This window comes from Psammomys obesus, unplaced genomic scaffold (genome assembly GCF_907164565.1).
Source record: "Psammomys obesus unplaced genomic scaffold, mPsaObe1.curated_primary_1811, whole genome shotgun sequence".
Classification (NCBI taxonomy): Eukaryota; Metazoa; Chordata; class Mammalia; order Rodentia; family Muridae; genus Psammomys; species Psammomys obesus.
The window spans coordinates 3,492,194-3,511,280 of record NW_026596095.1 but is presented as its reverse complement, the minus strand read 5'-3'; positions in this window follow the sequence as shown (position 1 = coordinate 3,511,280).

The window sequence follows — 19,087 nt, the reverse complement described above, 5'->3', positions numbered from 1 at the left end:
ATCCTCCCTCCCTTACCTTTCTTAGTCATCAGGAAAATGCAAATCAAAACGACTCTGTGATTCCATCTCACACCAGTCAGAATGTCTAAGGTCAAAGTCTCGGATTACATTGCTGGTGGGAGTGTAAACCTGTACAACCACTTTGGAAATCAATCTGGTGCTTTTTCAGAAAACTGGGAATGGCTTTACTTTAAGACTCAGCTATAGCTCTCTTGGGTAGATACTGAAAAGGTGCTCTACCAAACAAGAACACTTGCTCAACATGTTTTATATTGTAATGTTTAAAAATAATTGTTGCATTTTATCAGATACATATGCCAGAGCATTATAAGTTCTAATCTGTAAAGGTATCTCCAAGATAGCCATCACTTCTAATAAGCTTGTGATTACAGAATCAGCTTTTTCAGAAATCGAGGTAGAAGCCCATTGAAATCCTGACTATGTATCAATGGTATAAAGTACATGCTTTAATTTTCCAAACTCTGCAAAATGAAACACATAAGCTATTTTACGACATTGCTCTAAGGTCACATCATTAAACAGAATCTGTATTCATAATTCAGAATATTGACCTTTACTTAGTAACTGATCCTTGATGATACAAATGCCTCTAGTCCAATTATGTTGCTACACAGCTGAAGCCTCTTCTTTCCTCCATGTCAATCACTGCAGTTGAGAGCCAGATTCTAAGACTGCTGACATTAAACCTCTCCAGTCTTTTGGAATTATGCAGCTTGGCATGGCGCAGTTATTAAGTACCTGCTTTATATAAGGTGAATACATGCCATAAGCCATCATTGATTGTTTCTCCCTGCAACCCTCTTTTTGCCAGGAAGTCCCACCCTCTACTTCCTGCTCCGGATATTGGCCATCAGATCTTTGTTACAATCAATCAGCAGCAGGATAAAACAAGAACATCTTTTAGAATACCTCTGACTTAGAGAGCTGTCTGACTTTAAAGTATTTGAGTAGGCATTGAAGAACAAGTATTTACAAATATAAACTCAGCGACGGGCCATAGAAATGACAATACCACAATCATGCCAGCACTTAGCTCTCTGCTGGTATGGTAATCAACAACTGAGAATGCAAAGGTACACCTCCAACACATTGTGAAGGAAAGTCACCCCAACAAAAACAACCTCTTATTTTTTAGGTAGGGTTTCCATCTTAAACTCTGATGGTTAAAACTTGTACATATTTCTTAGGGGTCCTGCTTAATTAACTACATAGAATAAATATGAGATTTCTTTATATGCTGTGGTTGTTCATTCCATAGGGACATGAAGCCTGCTTCTGGTTAGGTCATCAACAGAGTTGAATGAGTGAGATTGTAGCAATAGCAAAAGTAATGACAAAGATTTTACATTTGAGGAGACTTTTAATACATAGTTCAGAGACCTAACAAAGGAAGCAAATACATTTATTAATGTAAAAAGTCAATGATGAACTGAAGGAATAAATCCTGAAAACAAACTGAAGTAGATATGCAGCGAGACAGAGATATAGCAATCTGTCAAAATTTCTGAATTTTTGCTTATCATGTGAACAAAGAAACTCTTAATTTCAAGTTAACAATATACCTGTGAAAGCAAAAAAAAAAAAATCATGGCAAAATATTAGATATATTTAATTATGTCATCTATGTAATTAGATATATTTAAACCAAGAAATACCACCAACCTGAACACCTTAGGGATTTGGGTGGGAATTAATATAAAAAAAAGGCACATGTTTTAGGATTCCCAGGACAGAAAATAAGTCTGATGATACCTCAGCTACCTGCCAGGCAAAATGTCCTTTCCCATCCCTGAACTATTAGCCCTTTGCCACATTATTTTGCCATTTCAGTCATCATGAGATGAATTAATTTCATAACACTGAGTCCAGGATGACATTTTGTCTTGCTTTGGGAAATGAAAGGAAGTAGAAATGACATTTTGTCATTTCCTGAAGATATCTTACAACTTCTCTACTGGCCTTCTTGGGATCCTGGACCACTTTCCTTAAGGGGAATTAAAATATCCAGAAATACTTCTCATGTATAGTATACATAAGACTTTCATGCACATGGTTAGGTACAGAAATGAAGATTGGGGGATTAGTTCATTTTTAAAAATTATATGAGGAATCATAAAGGATTTATCCAGTCTATAAAAGAAAAAGACCGTTAAATTTTTATTAACATATATTAATTACAGAAAACATTGTTTATATGCTATGACATTTTAATAATATGTATTAGTATATGTTAATCATACTCACTGCTCTTATTACTGCTCTTATTACCCTTTTGTCTCCTCATTCCTTATTCCTGCTGGTCTCAAAAATTCTTCTGTTTTTATGTTGAAAATACAATTTTTTAAAAAGTAAACAATTAGCAACTTCTGTTAAAATAGCCATGGTTTTTGTTCATAATCTTGATTTTCAGGGCTCTGCCATAAAAATGATGAATAATTTACAAATCAATCTGTTCTGTATATATAAGTATTATACTGTCAATGAACTTAATAGAAAGCTTGCCAATCATGGTGACTTGTTATCTTATTCAAGTACATGCTGCATTCACCTTGAATAAACATCGGTTTAGCCATTGGTTGATGTTAGAGAATTGTAGAGTAGTGTTTACTGTAACAAGAGCAAGTGTTTTGTTTTTGTTAAAAAACTAATTTTTGTTCAGTTTAATTTTTGCTTTAGATTTTGAAATACACTAACAACCCCGCAGGAGTTGTGAGTCACTGTAGGTTGATGTAGGCTCCATGTTGAAGGGAGATCATTTGTTCATAATGCTGATCCAGAAGTACCTCTGCAGCAGAGTATATGCATTCTTCACCCTTCCTTCTAACCTTGGTTTTTGTCTTAGGAATTTACAATTTTTGCTAAATAAGCAGAATGTCTCAACTATTTTGGCCATGCAATTTGCAGATGCAATTTGAAGGTTTTTTTTTTTTTTTTTTTTTTTTTTTAAATCTTGTATGGAGTGATTTTACTCTTGAATCTCAGAATTTCCCATGGGAACATGTCTGGGCTTGTCTTCTCAGGAGGAAGGCACAGATACATGAAGAGCAAAGCCAAGGTTTTCTTAACTGACTTCAGCTGTGCCAGTGAGATTGCATGAAACAAGGTGGTCTGGCTGCTCTATATCATGTATGCAGACATACGTATGTAATTTCATAAGTGTGCTGTGTTCGACACATAGATCAGCATATTTGTGTTTCTCCAAACTGTCAGAATTTATTGAATAGCAATAAATCCAACAGGCATGTCAGTCTCGTTGACAGGAATTTTCTAAGTAATCTTCATTTCTTTTATAGCTGCCTAAAACAAAAAGTGTCTTCCCAATATTACCTCCTAAAACTGACTCTCAGAACACACAGAACATACCACACAGTAACTGCATCTGTGTGGATTTACACATTTAGCGTACAGGATGACTACAGAAGATTAAAGTGGATGAAGCAGGGTTTAGATAATTCAAGAAGGGCCTGAGAGAGAGGCAGACATGAATTTTGGGATTCCGTGGCGCTGGATGACTTTGATAGAGAGCTGCAGGTGACATTGCTGCAGTGTGAAGCTGCTGAGTCGTAGACTTGAGGTGAGCCTTGTGGCCGAGGAGAGCTGTATGAGGAAGGAGCAGGACCATGAAGAATATGGAAATGAGGACAGGACCAAGTCTAGTTGAGTAAGCGGGTGTATGAATAGGCAGTAATTTGACTAGATCATATCAGCTTTGGGCACCCAGATGAGATGAAACCTCCATGACGGTCAGTAGGTTCCGTGCTTATTGTTCCCGCATTAGGCAGTCAGATGACAGCTGTCTGGGGGCCCTTGTCATCACAGTGTTAGATGTCTTACTGATAGACTCTTTTCTAGGTCTGCTAAAGTCAGTGCATTCCCAAGTCTGTGGTTTGTGATTTGGTTTTAATATGCTCATATGGTTTCAATCTGTTTTGACAAGTATTTATGATGGCACATTGTTTTGCTTTAGGAGTAAGTATCGGCCTGCGCCTCACGGATGGTGCCAGTCAGGTGACTGTGTTTATGGGCACAACAAGGTAACAAACACATCTTGACTCTGCACTCAAATGGAGACAGGTGGTGCTTGTTGAATGATGCCACTTTAGGCAAGGCAAAGATAAAACAAAACAAAACAAAACAAAACAAAACAAAACAAAACATCTTTTCATAGGAGGTGGAATAACACAGGGCAGGGCACAGCTTGGTCCTAACAGTACAAATCTGAGAGTTAGGGCTGGTTGTGAGGGTGGTTTATTATCCATTATTATTTTGAATACACTTGGTGAGGGACAGGAGGATTCTGTACTGATAGTTTTCCAGGTACTTTCTTTTTCTTAGATTCATTTGATTCAGTTACCAGATTCCAGAGGCCCTATAACTTGTCTAATGATAGGAATATAATTGTCATCTTAACGGTGAGGAACCAAAGGGCATGTGTTTTAGGGTCATAGTACATGCTTCAGGTCCAAGAAATATTAGGCCAATACAGAGTATTAATTAGCAGGGAACACACACCTTTTTGTGCCTTTTATTTTTCCTAATGGAATGCAATAAAACAGGTTTATAACAAATCCTAGTGGACTTCAGAGGGGAAAAAGCTATAAGTAACATTTTATAATGTCTCATTTGTACTGAGTCCTTATTAGGTCAAAGGGATTTAAAAGCCTTCCAGCTTTCACACGTTTTCTTGGTTCATAAATTTCTCACAAGTAATTTTTCTGGATGATTTCTATTCACTATATAATCATATTTTATGTTCTCTAGAAAATTTTGGAAGATAGATAAATTTTATTTATAAATTTCATTTTTCTTTTCTTTTAGCCTTTTAATCATGTTACTAGAATTTTATAGTTTTTTCCCCATTACAAAAGTACACTGTAATTCTGCCATCTACTTTAATAACATATTTTATTATTTAAAATTCATCATTGGCATAATATTTGCTGTTTGTATACTTCATTTTACAAATAGCAGAACTTAACCATTTCTATTTTTTTCTGTCTTTATTTAACTCTAAAAATATCATTGCAGACATATTGTGTGTGTTTCTGGTATTTTCCTTATGAAATATTCCTAGAAATGGATACTGGTCCAAATGTTACATGCATTTAGAGATTTAAAAAAATCTGGATAGTTCTAGCTAGACTATTTCTGAGAATACTGTGATGGCTGCTTCAGTTCAATGGTTACACCCATCTTACACCAAACAATCACACTGAAGCTATTTTTTAAAAATTATTCTTTGTATGAGGATTGATCATCCTCATGCAGAGAGGCAAAGGGAATGGACATTGGAAGAGGAAGAAAACAGGCAACAGGACAGGAGCCTACCACAGAGGGCCTCTGAAAGACTCTACCCAGCAAGGTATCAATGCAGATGCTGAGACTCATAGCCAAACTTTGGGCAGAGTGCAGGGAATCTTATGAAAGAAGGGCGAGGTAGAAAGACTGGAGAGGACAGGAGCTCCACAAGGAGAGCAACAGAATTAAAAAAATCTGGGCACAGGGATCTTTTCTGAGACTGATACTCCAACCAAAGACCATGCATGGAGATAACCTAGAACCCCAAGAGCCTCTGTACAGATGTAGCCCATGGCAGCTCAGTATCCACGTGGGTTTCCTAGTAATGGGAACAGGAACTGTCTCTGACATGAACTCAGTGGCTGGCTCTTTGATCTCCTTCCACTGATGGGGGAGCAGCCTTACCAGGCCACAGAGAAAGACAATGCAGCCAGTCCTGATGAGACCTGATAGGCTAGGGTCAGAGGGAAGGGAAGGAGGACCTCCCCTATCAGTGGACTTGGGGAGGGGCATGGGAGGAGATGAGGGACGAAGAAGATGAAGGAGGGAGCTACAGCAAGAATACAAAGTGAATAAACTGTAATTTATACACATTTTTAAAAAAAGAAGAAAACAAACAAAAATATTCTTTGCTAGTGTACATAAACCATGAATTTTACAAAGTCCAGTAGTATAAAAGTACAGTCATTTTAAATTGTGAAATGGTGAGTTCTCAGACTGAAGATCACTGAAACACTTGTAAAGTACAATGATTTTAAGGTCCTAGCAGCTATTTCCCTCCCCCACTTCTGTATGCTTCTCATAGAACTCAGAATAAGAAGCCAGAATGCGACTGAATTTCTAGATAGCAGAGTTTATGTCTTTAGACTTTTCCTTTCTGTCCACTGGTACAGTCTAGCAATAAAAATTGGAGCTGGTATGACAGGTGCAATGGAGAAAGAAGTGGTCTCGAGATTATGGCTTTGAATGTTTGCATTTCAATTAAGGGTAATAACTCTTTGTTATACTATCTGAAAAGAGGAGAGGGTGAAGACTCTGTGTTGTTTGTTTTCTTTTTCTTTGTTTTTTTTAATGTACTTTTAAAAACTTTTTTTTTTTTAACTTTTGGCCCATCAAAAGGGAGTCAGTTCTTTAACAGATTACACAGACAAGAGACAAAACAGGCCAGGGTCCCCCTTACAGGCTCAGGCATTTTGCCAGCAGATGCAATAGTTTCCCCTACACCTAGGTTTTTTTTTTTATTTTTATTTATTTTTTTTTTTTTCAGAGAGCAAGAATGTGAAGTTGGGTGACTAGGGAGAGGGTATCTGGGAAGAGTTTAGGGGAGGAAAAGCAATATCACAAAAATATATTGTATGTTTTTGTTTTTTAAGGGAATAAGAGCCTTAAAAAAAAAAGAGTCAAATTTGAGTGACCATGAGCTGGGAGTACAGACTTAGGTTACTCAAGATTCTGTGTTCCAACATGGAAGCAGAGTCATCATTTCATAGTTTTACAGAACAAAGGAAAAAATCACAAATCAAGGCAAGTTTAAAACACAGTGGTGGGTATCTCAAAAAGGTGATTACAGTGAAGTGGGGGAAGCTTCTTTATTTGACTCAAGTGCTGTCTGGTAACACATTTACCTTTTGGGTTGGTGGAGGCTAATGGTGTGCTAAATTAATATGTTGTAAAAGACTTTTAATCTATCAGTCACAGGATGTTTGCTCCAACTCAGGGGTGGGCAGAAAATAGTTATTTGGTGTTGGTGGTGGTGGGGAGAGGTCACAGCCAGCTCTAAATGAAGTAATTAGCCTCTGGACCCGCAACATCCCAACCTCTCTGTATCACTACAGCTTTACCCAGTCAATCAATCAGTCTTTGCAGACACAGCTTCTTTTCTGGAATTCTTGTTCTCAATTCCTCTTATTGGTCAAACAGTACATGTTTTGCATGTGACTAAATACATTTTTTTATTAAATATTTTAAGTCCTCCATATTTTAAGCTTCTAACTAAGAAGCTCATTTCTAGGATCTAAGTAGTGAAAAGGACAGCAGGACAACAGTCTTTAGGAGAAAGAAATATCAGGTAAAGGCCATTGAGAAAGAGACTCCTGGTTTGTTTCAAAACTATTAGCCACCATGGTCTGGATCTGACTTTTTTTTTTTTAAAGAAAAAAACAAACTCTTTATCTGATAAAACATCTACTATATCTGAAACTAAATTATCAAGAACACAGTCTAGGTTAATGGATTAAAGCAATCAGATGAAGAAAGATATAGTTAAATAATTAAATTTTTATATGAAAACTAGATTGACTATATATTTTCTCCTTTATTTACAGTTATTAAAGATAGCATACACCGTGAATATCTTAGTTAAATTTAAATAATTAGAAGTGGGACTTTGTAAGGAGTCACTGTAGTATTGCACTGCTTTATTTAGCAGAAAAAAACAAATATTGTTTAATCAATTTTATAATCCAAAGCTAATTGTACTGTAGGGCATTTTAGATTCTAATTTAATCAAGTAACATCAGTACTTAAGGCATAAAACATCATGAATGTTGTTATTAGAGGTTACTGTTTTAATGTAATTTGTATAAGAAAACTTAATCAAAACTTCGGGTATCTCTAGCTAGGATAAATGGAATTAGAATTCATTAAACACTGGTTTTTAATAAAGTTCAGAGTAAGCAAATAGTTATAACAAAATGATGACTAAATCGATAGACACAATATATCTTCACTTGTAACTTCAAAATTAAAGATTAGCTTTTAAAAAAGGTTTAAAAAAGAAGACAAAAGGAGACTGTGAGATACAATGGAAACAGACAAAGATTTTGGATGCGACATACTTGGTTAGATTCCATCTCTGTCTCTTATGAATCCTATTGTCTTGAGCAAGGTGACTGATCATTCTTAGCCTTAGGATTTTTTGTTTGCTTCATCTTCTTTAAAGCCAACAATTTCTATATGTGAGATAGATATGAGACATGTTGTATGATGAAGTAAATAAAAACCCCAGCATAACTACTGATATTACTAGGAGGCACAACTTCACAGCAAACACCCTGAATCTCTGGTTCATATAGTTTCTCTCCTCCTTCTTCTGTGATGTTCCCTGAGCCTTAGGTGTGGGAGTGTTTTGTAAATGTATCCATAAGGACTGAAATCTACAATTCTGCATACTGATTGGTTATGGTTTTCTGTTGTGTTTTCTTTTCTTGTAAAGAGAGGTCTCCTTGATGAAGACTGCACTTTTTTTGTGTTTAAGGATAAAAGTTTATGGCTTCTTGATAGAGATTACGCTGTTTTAGTAAATTAGTAGTGGTACATTCTTCTCCAATAACCACTACTTCAGTAGCACTTAGTAGTTAGCCAGGTTTCCAGTTCCAGGCACATTACATCACTTGTTGAGTATAACATCCAACTAGAGAGCTATTGGTTAATGCCAAAGTATGTGTGATACCACTGCAGCTTTAGGGTTATAGTGCTATGTTGGTCATTGATGTGGTTCATAAGGCATCATAGCTGGGTAGGATTGTTGATTGCTGTCCATCTTTGGTAGCTTGTGTGGTGCCTTCCAGTACCATGAAAGCTAGTTGTTAGGGAAGGGGCATTCCAGTAAGTTCCAATTCAGCTATCTCTGTGCCCTATTTCTGATTTTTGTGGGGTGTCCTCAGCAATAGGGCCTAAACTCTTCACTCTTTGGTGATAACCAAGGAACAGCAACAGGCTGTATGTTTTGGGAGTCTCTGAGGCAGCCCTGACCAACAACTCAAAAGAAGATGTCTCTTGTCCGGTATTTGAGTTTTTGTTAAGTGATCTTTGTTTCTTGGAGGGAATAACATCAGATGACAAAGTTCATGAAAATTATATATGTATATTTATATACTGAATTACATGCATTCATTTTAGATTGCATTGTTTTAGGTAAATAGTCAACAGTATATTTTCTTGTGACTTTTTCAAGCATCCTTATTGTTATTTTACTCATCTTCCTCCCTTTTCTGTAATTAGCTCTATCTCCCTTCCCTAAGAAGCCTCCTTTCCCATTTTCTTGATCATATTTGTCTTCTGATATATCCCTGTCTATCACTCCCAATAGCCTATGCTGGCAATGGTCCAGTTTTACTTCCTTTGTTTCTCTAGTTCTTGCAGGCAATGTAGTCACATTTGAAGATTTGAAGCTAGGACTGTCCAATAAGAGAGAACATATGGTGTTTGTCTTTATGGGTCTTGGCTACCTCTTTTAATATGTTCTATTCTAGTTCCATCCATTTACCTTCAAACTTCACAATTTCATGTTTTTAACACCTGGTTAGTATTCCATAGTGTATATCTACCATATTTTCATTATTCATTCATTGGTTGTAGGGAATTTAGGTTGTTTCTATTTTCTAGATATTGTAACTAGAGCAGCAATGAACACGGCTGAGGAAGCATCTGCAGTTATGATGCTGACTCATCTCACCAATATGACTGTCCAAATCTGAGCTGAGCCAGAATGACACCAACGATCATGTCAAACTGGATGTGAAATACCTCCTTACTCTCTCTCTCTCTCTTACACACACACACACACACACACACACACACACACGGTTACAACCCTATACAAACAACTATAGGTAATTAAGAAAAGCTGGGAGGAGGAGACGTGGTCTTGTTCAAAGAAGAGCACAGAAGCTGGTTATGCAATGCCAAAAAATCAGCCCTGAAAACATATATGCAAATAATATTATATGGGTTAAACAGGTTATATTTAGGAATATATATGTATATACAAATGCATATATGCATACAATAACAATTTGTGAGAAAAGAGGTCATGGAATTGAAGAAGAGTAGGGAGAGGTATATAGGTGGGATTGGAGAGAGGAAAGGGAAGGGAAAAATATTGTAATTAAATTATAATTTCAAAAATAAGAATATTAAAAATCACAATATAAATATACCTAATAATAATGGAGTATATGAAAGACAAAAACTGTTGTAAAGATTGGGCATGCCATTAATATAAGGATTTTAGTGATGGGGTCTTTAAAATATGAAGCAAAAAAAGTGAAGGATTAAGAAGAATTTGGGGGGGAATAATCAAGATGTAGACTGAGTGTTTAAAAGTTTAAGACAATAATTTAAAATTAGTGTTTTCCCCACCAACTATAAGATGAGTCACAACCCACTGACCAAGTTTAAATATTTCAGCTGTATCATAAAAATTTCTTTCTGGTGGGATGAGTCTTGTTGGAAGCTACATGCTTGCGGCCACATCTAAAGAATATTAGTCATTTATTGGGATAATGCGAAATCAGATATCTAGAAGAAAGATACATTTTGGTGTGTAAACCTGTGAATCTGGATATAAGATATGTCTAGGGCCAAGACCTAACTTCAGAAATATTCTGCCTCTATACCCAGGAGACCAGAGGACAATACATTCTTTTCAGACCTGTTGTGATTAAGAGACAACAACAAAATCATTGTGGTTAACAATTATCTGAAAATTGATAGAGGTGAGTTTTAATGAAGACTCAAATGACTTAAATTTCCCATGTCAATATACCAAGTCTAGACATTTTATATTCACAATAAAAGCTATGTGGAGCATATACTATTGTGCAATGCCATTTTTGATTAATTTGTGCCATTATTAGGATTGTCAGTGATTCCCAAAGCTCAATTTACGGTGTAGAGTTGTGCATTGATTATTGGGATAAGAAGATTGCCGGTGTCAGTATGCTACAGGCAAATCATTTCAGCTCAATACAAAAAGGTAGAGTTTGAAATTCTGTAAAAATATTTTAATAAAGCCCCTTATTAAAACTAGTTCCTTTTAAATGACCCCTCATTATTAGGAAAGGAACCTTGGTGATCCCTAAGAGGAGTTTTCTACTAATGAGAATTAATATGAGAGTTAGATAACTTACTTAGAGTCAGAAACAGCCAAGGGAAAAAGGTTTAAGAGTCTAAATGAGGTTGGTTGACAGAGCTCCAAAATTGGACTTGCTTTTTGTGAGAAATGTCATTAGTCCAAATGGAGGATTAGCAGAGAATTGTAAAGAAGCAAATGAAGCAGTTCTCATTAAAATACAGTTGTTTCAGATGGAGTAAAATGAACAAAATGTACTATGCTACTTATTGGTAAAATTAAATTAAACAGAAGGAGCCACATAGATTTTAATTTGTTTGGCTTATTTTTCTTTTCTTTATGTTGTATGAAGTGTTTGTCCCCAAAGAAAACGTTAATGATCCTTTATTAGTGATGCACAGAAACTAAAAGAACCATATCCTTGCAAAGATGAAAGAATTTTCATTTGACTTTCTACACTACAACAGCCCTCTGTTTTATGAATTTACCTGGGAAAGACATAAGCAAACGTCTGTTCAGCTAAGATCGGGAACAAACAACTGACGAAAGTGATGTTATCAATGACCAACTTAGATTACTTATGGGAGTGTGAGTGAGGCATTACAGAAGCATGGACCTTTGGAAGACAGTGACATCACTAAAAATCCCATTTCAGCTTTTGGTGTAATTCATGAAAGCTGCTTACCTAAAGCTTTCTTCACGACTTTGAGGTAGCTGCACAGATCAGGTAGTCTCCTCTCCCAGCAGTGGGTTACTGCTTCTGTAATCCTGAGGAATGGACTTGTGAGTCTCGTCAATTTCAGAAACATCCAGAGACCTTCTTGTGAATTGTATACCTCCTGAGTCTTAAGAACTTTTCTCCTTGTGGAGCTCCTGTCCCCTCCAGGTCTTTCTATCTCCCCTTCTTCCATAAGATCCCCTGCACTCTGCCCAAAATTTAGCTATGCGTCTTTCAGAGGTCCTCTGCCATGTTCCCTGTCTTCTCCCACTTCTGATGTCCATCCCGTCTGCCCGTCTAATGAGGATTAAGCATCTTCCCTACGGTCCTACGTGTTGTTTAGCTTCTCTAAGACTATAGGTCTTAGTATGTTTGTCCTACGTTATATGGCTAATATTCATATATAAGTGAGTATATATCATTTGTGTCTTTCTACTTCTGGGTTACCTCACTCAGGATTATCTTTTCTAGATCCATCTATTTGCCTGCAAATTTCATGATTTCTTTGTTTTTAATTGCTGAGTAGTATTCCACTGTGTAAATGTACCACAACTTCTTTATCCATTCCTTGATTGAGATATATCTAGGTTGTTTCCAGATTCTGGCTATTATGAATAAAACTGCTATGAACATAGTTCAGCAAATGTCCTTGTTGTATGTTTGCACATCTTTCAGAAATATGCCTAGGAGTGATATAGCTGGATCTTGAGGTAGCACTATTCCTAATTTTCTGAGAAAGTGCCAGATTGATTTCCAAAGTGGTTGTACAAGTTTACATTCCCATCATCTGGGCCCAGGGGGACCTGCAGAGACGAATGAATCAACCAAGGAATATGCATTGAGAGGACCTAGACCCCCTGCTCAGATGTAGCCCATGAGCAGCTCAGTCTCCATGGGGGTTCCCTGTAAGGGGAGCTGGGGTAGTCACAGGCATGAACTTGGTTTCCTGCTCTTTGATCACCTCCCCCTGGTGAAGTGGCCTTATTAGGCCACAGAGAAAGAGGATCCAGACTGTGCTGATGAGACCTGATAGGCTAGGGTCAGATAGAAGGGGGGGGGGGAGGAGGACCTTCCCTATCCGTGGACTAGGGAAGCAACATAGTGTAAAGGGTGAAGAGAGAGGGAGGGGGCTACACCTGGGGCACAAAGTGAATAAATTGTAATTAATAATAATAATAATAAAATTAAATTAAAAAAGAGCTTCTGTCTACCTTCACAAGAAAATATTGAAATTTAGAGGAAATTGCTACACAACATTTCCAAATGTTCCAAAGTAGATTCTACAGTAGAAAGCAGCCATAGGGCCATCGCAGACCTTAGATTCAGCTTTAGCTTTTGCTGATGGCACGAAATATTAGGAGGTTTTTCTACGAAACAAGAAAAAACATTGTCATGCTCACCTTCAGTTCACTGTGGGCAGGAGTAGAATTAATTGTCTATAATTTACTGTTCTTGAAATTTTTGGTCTTATCCTATTGTAATCTGCCATAAAGGACTGTGAAACTGAAAAAAAGATAGGCAAGATGCATGATGGCTCAGAGTATCATTTACTGGGGGGAACTAACTCTGAGTGGCAACAAAACTAGTTAGATTCTAGCAATCTGGGCTAGAAAGAAGGATGCATTTGTGAACTCAAAAAAAAAAAAAGACAATTCTATGAATGAAATGTACCTTGTTTACATTAAGATAATATTGATGAGTGAGGGCCTTTCCTAGAGGCACTGTCTAATATTAAAGCTCCAGATAAAACTCTAAAGGTTATATCTATTTTTGGTTTGCTGAGAAACTGTGAGAAAAAGCAGCTGTGGTTAGTCTAGGCAAGATGGTGGTTGTGACTCAAGATGGCTGTACTCACGCCAAGCTGTAGTTCTACACCTACCCACTTTCTTCCGGAAGGATTAAAGTGCAGTGATTTTGACCATAAGATCTCCCATGTGTGCAGTTACTAATATTTGTGAAGTTCTAAGCAAAAACTCAATTTTTAAATAAAAATTAAATTTAAAAAGGTTATTTTTTAATATCTAAAAATATAAATTGAGATAGAAACCTTTTTATTGTTTTGAAAGTAGAATTTTGAAAAATGCAAAGTAGGGCTGAGAAGGTTGGAGAGAATGAAAAGGAAATGAAGAAAATAAATGTATTAAAGAAATATAATTTTTTGCCTTAATTTAGTTTTAATCTAAAAGCTGAGATTGGGGTTTTGTGACTAAGGAGAGAAACAAAAGGACAATGGGGTTATGGGCAGATTAGCTGTAAGAACACTTTTTTCCCCCTTAGTTATTTAACTTTATGGGCTTTGTAATGTAACAGGGCAAAGCATTCTGGAAAATCATTCTGCCCCTGACCTGTGCCTGAAGTAGGGTCTTGGAAACTCAGTGATACTTCTGGCTTCACTGTGCTTTCCCACTAGCTCACTGTTCACGATCCACAGATCCCACAAAAGCCCACCTCTCCACCCAGCCCATTGCTGTCTGTGTTCCCACTAAGTAGGAGCTCCCTTTCTGGATTTCCCCCTAATAAGTCTCTTGTGTGAGGATTGAGGCATGGTGGAACTTCATGGTATTACGTGGCTCACTACTGCCAAAATATCCTTTCTTGAAAACCCTTTCAGGCTTTATTTTGGTTTTTGTATTCTAAACATGCTCATTGAAACAAAGATTTTTAGCAGAAGTCTGTTACATAATAGCGTAAGTGGAATGGTGGATGTCGCGGAAGCAGTGGGTGAGAGCTGAGAAAACGGAGGTGAAAGATGAGCGACATCCTCTTCTCTCCACAGACTCTTGCTCATCCTAGGAAGTGGGGAAGGTTGCTTTTGTTTTAATAGCAATAAAGGCAAAGGTGAAATCAGCATGCCAGGGGCTTCAAGGCAACAGCATTCTCTGATTCTGAAGTGTGAGCTGTTTTCCCACAAATATTTTAAAGCAGCTCTATCTTCTCCAGGAGACCGGGCTAGTGCTTTCCTAAGAATTCCACACCCCCTCTGCTTCCGCATCCTTGTTTGAACCCCACATTCTGCACACGAGTTTGTTCTCCGTCCCTCTCTTAAATTGCACACCTGGAATGGAGCTAATACTCATTTCCAAGATTGGTTTAATTAACGAGAATGGAAGACATGCTATCTTCTTTTCGTTTTCTGAGTACTGTGCTCTGAAATGTAATCAGTATTTTCAGAATTCCTATTACAATCCTAAACCCCAAACTTAGTTTTAATGAAATTTCTAATGCTTTTAACATGAAGATATCTCACTGACATCTGACTTTCTTACGGTTGTAGAATTAATTTTTATACCACTTTTTATTATACACATATTTCTTTTTAACTGTTTCTTGAATTCACTTTGAATACTGATCCATCTATGTCTTGTAAAAAATATACAGATTTAGTAAGCCTTACCTAAAATATTTTAGACATGAAGTATTTGGATTTTTATAATATTTACACATATGTAATGATATATGTTGAGGTTGGAACTTAAGAATGGACCTAAAATTTACTTATGGCTCATAAATACCTCATGCGCAGAGCTGAGAGGTAATTTTATATGGTAGTTTCCAAATCTGTATAAAACTGAGTTTCACTGTGGAGTTTTATGCATCTTGTATCATGTCAGCATATGTGAATTTTGTAGGATTCAAGGCATTTCAGTTTTTGTATTCTTTTCAGCTTTAGTGTTGGTTTAGTTTTTTAATGCATAATGCATATGCATAATGGTTGTTTCACTGCATGCATTTCTGTGCACTGTGCATGTGCTTGGTATTCACAGAGTCCACAAGAGAGTACTGAACCCTTTTGAACTGAATTTACAGACGGTTGTGAGCTGCCATGTGAGTGCTGGGAATTGAAGCTAGGACCTCAATTAATCACTCCATTCACCTCTGTCCCTTACACTTTGTGTTATTCTTGATGAAGCTGATTAACCTGTAGTAATAAAGTCACAGGTAATAACTTTCCTCTGTCTCTTTTCTTGTCATGGATGATGAAACATAAAACAAGTCAGAGCCCTAAATGTTGTCTTTGGACAGTTATTCAAACTGTTGTACATCCAAGTGGTTGCATAGCGGTTGGTTCTTATGTCTGTTTTCCCCAGAGCTTTCAAAGAAAAAAGAAAGTGCCATGAGTAACAGAGGTTCATGTCACAGATCGTAAAGTTTTAAATTTCAACTAGCAAAGAGATTAAATGTTTTATTCAGAAAAATATATCCTGTATGGAGATGCTTTCTGAAGTTAGCACACAAAATAATGCTTCATTGTGATTTTCTCCTATATGTCAATCCTTATGTTTCGCTATGTGGTTCTTAATAGTTTACAGACAGTTACCATTTTCAAATTAAAGTTATTAATGTCTTTAAAATTGATCACTAGGCTTTGTCAAGTTGGTAAGTAACATGTACTTTCTTCTCTTCCAAGAGAAATGAGGTTGCACTTTCCTTACCTGACTGTGATGAGGTCTTTCCTCCTTATATGTCCTTAGGCACTTTTTGGAAGATGCCCCAGCTTGCTTTTTTATGCCATGAGTTTATATTTTTTGAGGCGTGAAGAACTAATCTGTGATATGTCTCCAACTGCTGTCTGGTAGCTACAAGACTATAATGTACCCCTCTACCAACAATGCTAGGTAAAGAGAGAATTTAATATAAACTTAATGTACACATTTTGACAATGTGTATTCTCCAAATAACGAGTGCGCTCTTAGCTATCTTCACGTAGATGTTATACAAACGTGGCTATATTCTAATGAGGGTCTCTGCTGTAGTTACAGTATCTCCTTCTACTACCACATGTTTTGTAGTGGACTTTTCCTTGGTTTGTTTGAAGAGGAAGAGATTGTTGCAGGGTATTACTTCCCTTGCAGAATTTCTGCTGTATTTTGAACCAAGATAATATTTCCCAGAGAGAAGTGACACAAGTAGAATAAATGTCCAAACAAATTATCTGACTGTTGGAAAACAAAAAAGGAGAAATCTTGCTTTCTTCCTGTGGCTATTTATACTTTTCCACCCGATATCCCACTCAGAGTCACTGCTGCAGAATCCAAGAGCTCCATGACCCTGGGGGCCAGGTCTAGACAGTCCCTGCTTCACAGAACAGTCTCCAACATTAAACTATCTTGCCATGCACTGGTGGAATGTGGTTTAATGTGTAACCTAGCTACAGGTGACCTGGGAAATGTAGGCTGCCTTCTAACCTTTAGTGAACAGAGACTATGCTGCTGAAATGAAGTGAATTGGTCTGTCATGTCTGCATCAGTTGTTTCTAGGGCAGCACAGCAGGCATAACCCTTCCTTTCCTCAGGCTTGCCCTTGGCCATGGGAGCAACCAGCATGCGATTTATCTAAAGAAACATTTGCTCCCATTCCAGACAGGCTGACCTTTTCTCAAAAGGAGAGGCTCAAAATCTTATTTGTTATTACATCCATTTCTGCTGGGGATGTCTGAAGATTTACCCTGTCCAGGTGCTCCTCTATATTGATGTGCTTTATCTCTCCTAAATTTCCAAAGTATATAACCATCAGCTATTTAAGGGACAGGAATGGAGGTACGGGAGGAAGAAGGGAAGGTCAGTACATAATAGAAGTAGGATTCCTTCCCCTCTTTGTCTTACCTACTGTCTAATGTTCTTGGTCCTCTGTAGGTCTGAAATGTCTTCTTAGATAAAGTTGATATAATTTCTCCTGAATAAAGCGATATTGGGAGGGACCACTGAAGTTCTTGCACGCCTCCACTGTAGAGTTTCACTCTGAGTTACTCTTGGCAATCGACATCAGTTATTCTAGCAAACACAACAATTTCTAGTTCATTGGTTCAAGAACAACTGAGTTATAAGCTGAATATACAGTTCAGTAGAATTAATAAAGATCCTGAATACCTGAAATTTCAGTAATTGAATAAAATATTTGTCATCTTCTCTGAATTTATCTAAATGCATTTCCAGCAGATAATGTGGAGAATAATCAATTGACCAAACAATCCCCACATTCCTATCTATACATGTGAAAGTCCTGCTAAATATACTGTGATTTATTCTGTTTCTTGTTGATACATTTTAGGATGTGACTCTGTTGTTTGTTTGTTTGTTTCTAAATCAACTTCAACAGGTCAACATGCATGTTTCCTCAAGTTAGTGAATAAATTTTCATGTACATTTTTATTCTTATAAAGCAGTGTTCCACATGTGTAGAGGCCTGAGGTTTTGGTTCTGATTTCAAGTTAAATATTCCCCCACACAAGTAAAAAGCAAAAGCAAAACAAAATAACAAGAACAAACAAACAAATACCCCCCCCCAAATACCTCAGTAGAAAACCAAATACTACACTTATCCAGTGTCTTGAAGACTGAATAAGTCTAAACCCTTTGACTGGGCCTATATATCATCCAGCTTTATTTTTTTAATTTTTTTAAAGCAACAATGACAACCTCAGTCATATTAATGTGCAGCCAGATTCCAGAGACATTCTAATATAACATGCCTATAGGAATATTAAAATATGTTTTTCTCTATTTATCATTTAAACAAATTACCTGATGTTTTTACCATTTATATTTTATAGTTTTGAATAGAAACACTTTCAAATGCTTAACCAGTTACTAATAAAATCTCATAAACATACACAATACTTAATTTTCTTTGTGTGTGTGTGACAATAACCTCTGAGATAGAAACATTCTATCCTGTTAGGGAGCTCCATAAGTAGGACAGTAAACAACCCAAAATAGCTCCAAGTCCCTGAAATTGACCATATTAGCCAGGCCTTTTCCTCCTAGATTAATCAATAAAGCTGCAGAGAGACTTGCAGACGAGCCAAGATACAAGGAAGAATGAATCAGACTAGCCTTTTGAACGAGGCAGAAACCAGCTGAGATGCCTAGAAGAGATTTAGACTGAGTCAGTCACTCAGAAAACACAATTTCCAACCTGTTGAACTGCCTGGCTGTGCAGTGTGCTCCAGGTTCCCAGCTTCTGTGAGCTGTTATCCATGCAGGGGTAGGCTTTTGATGATGTAGCTGTCTGAGTCATTTCTGTGCCTGTAAATAACCCCTTGCCCATATTCCTGTAAGCGACCTCAATAAAACTCATTGTTCACCAAGCTGGACTTTGGTGATATATTTATTTTACTCTGTCATGGCCTCTTTATCTGGGATGAGCAGACATGTGTGTTGAGTCTCACCAGGAAAGGTCTTGACACATAACATTCA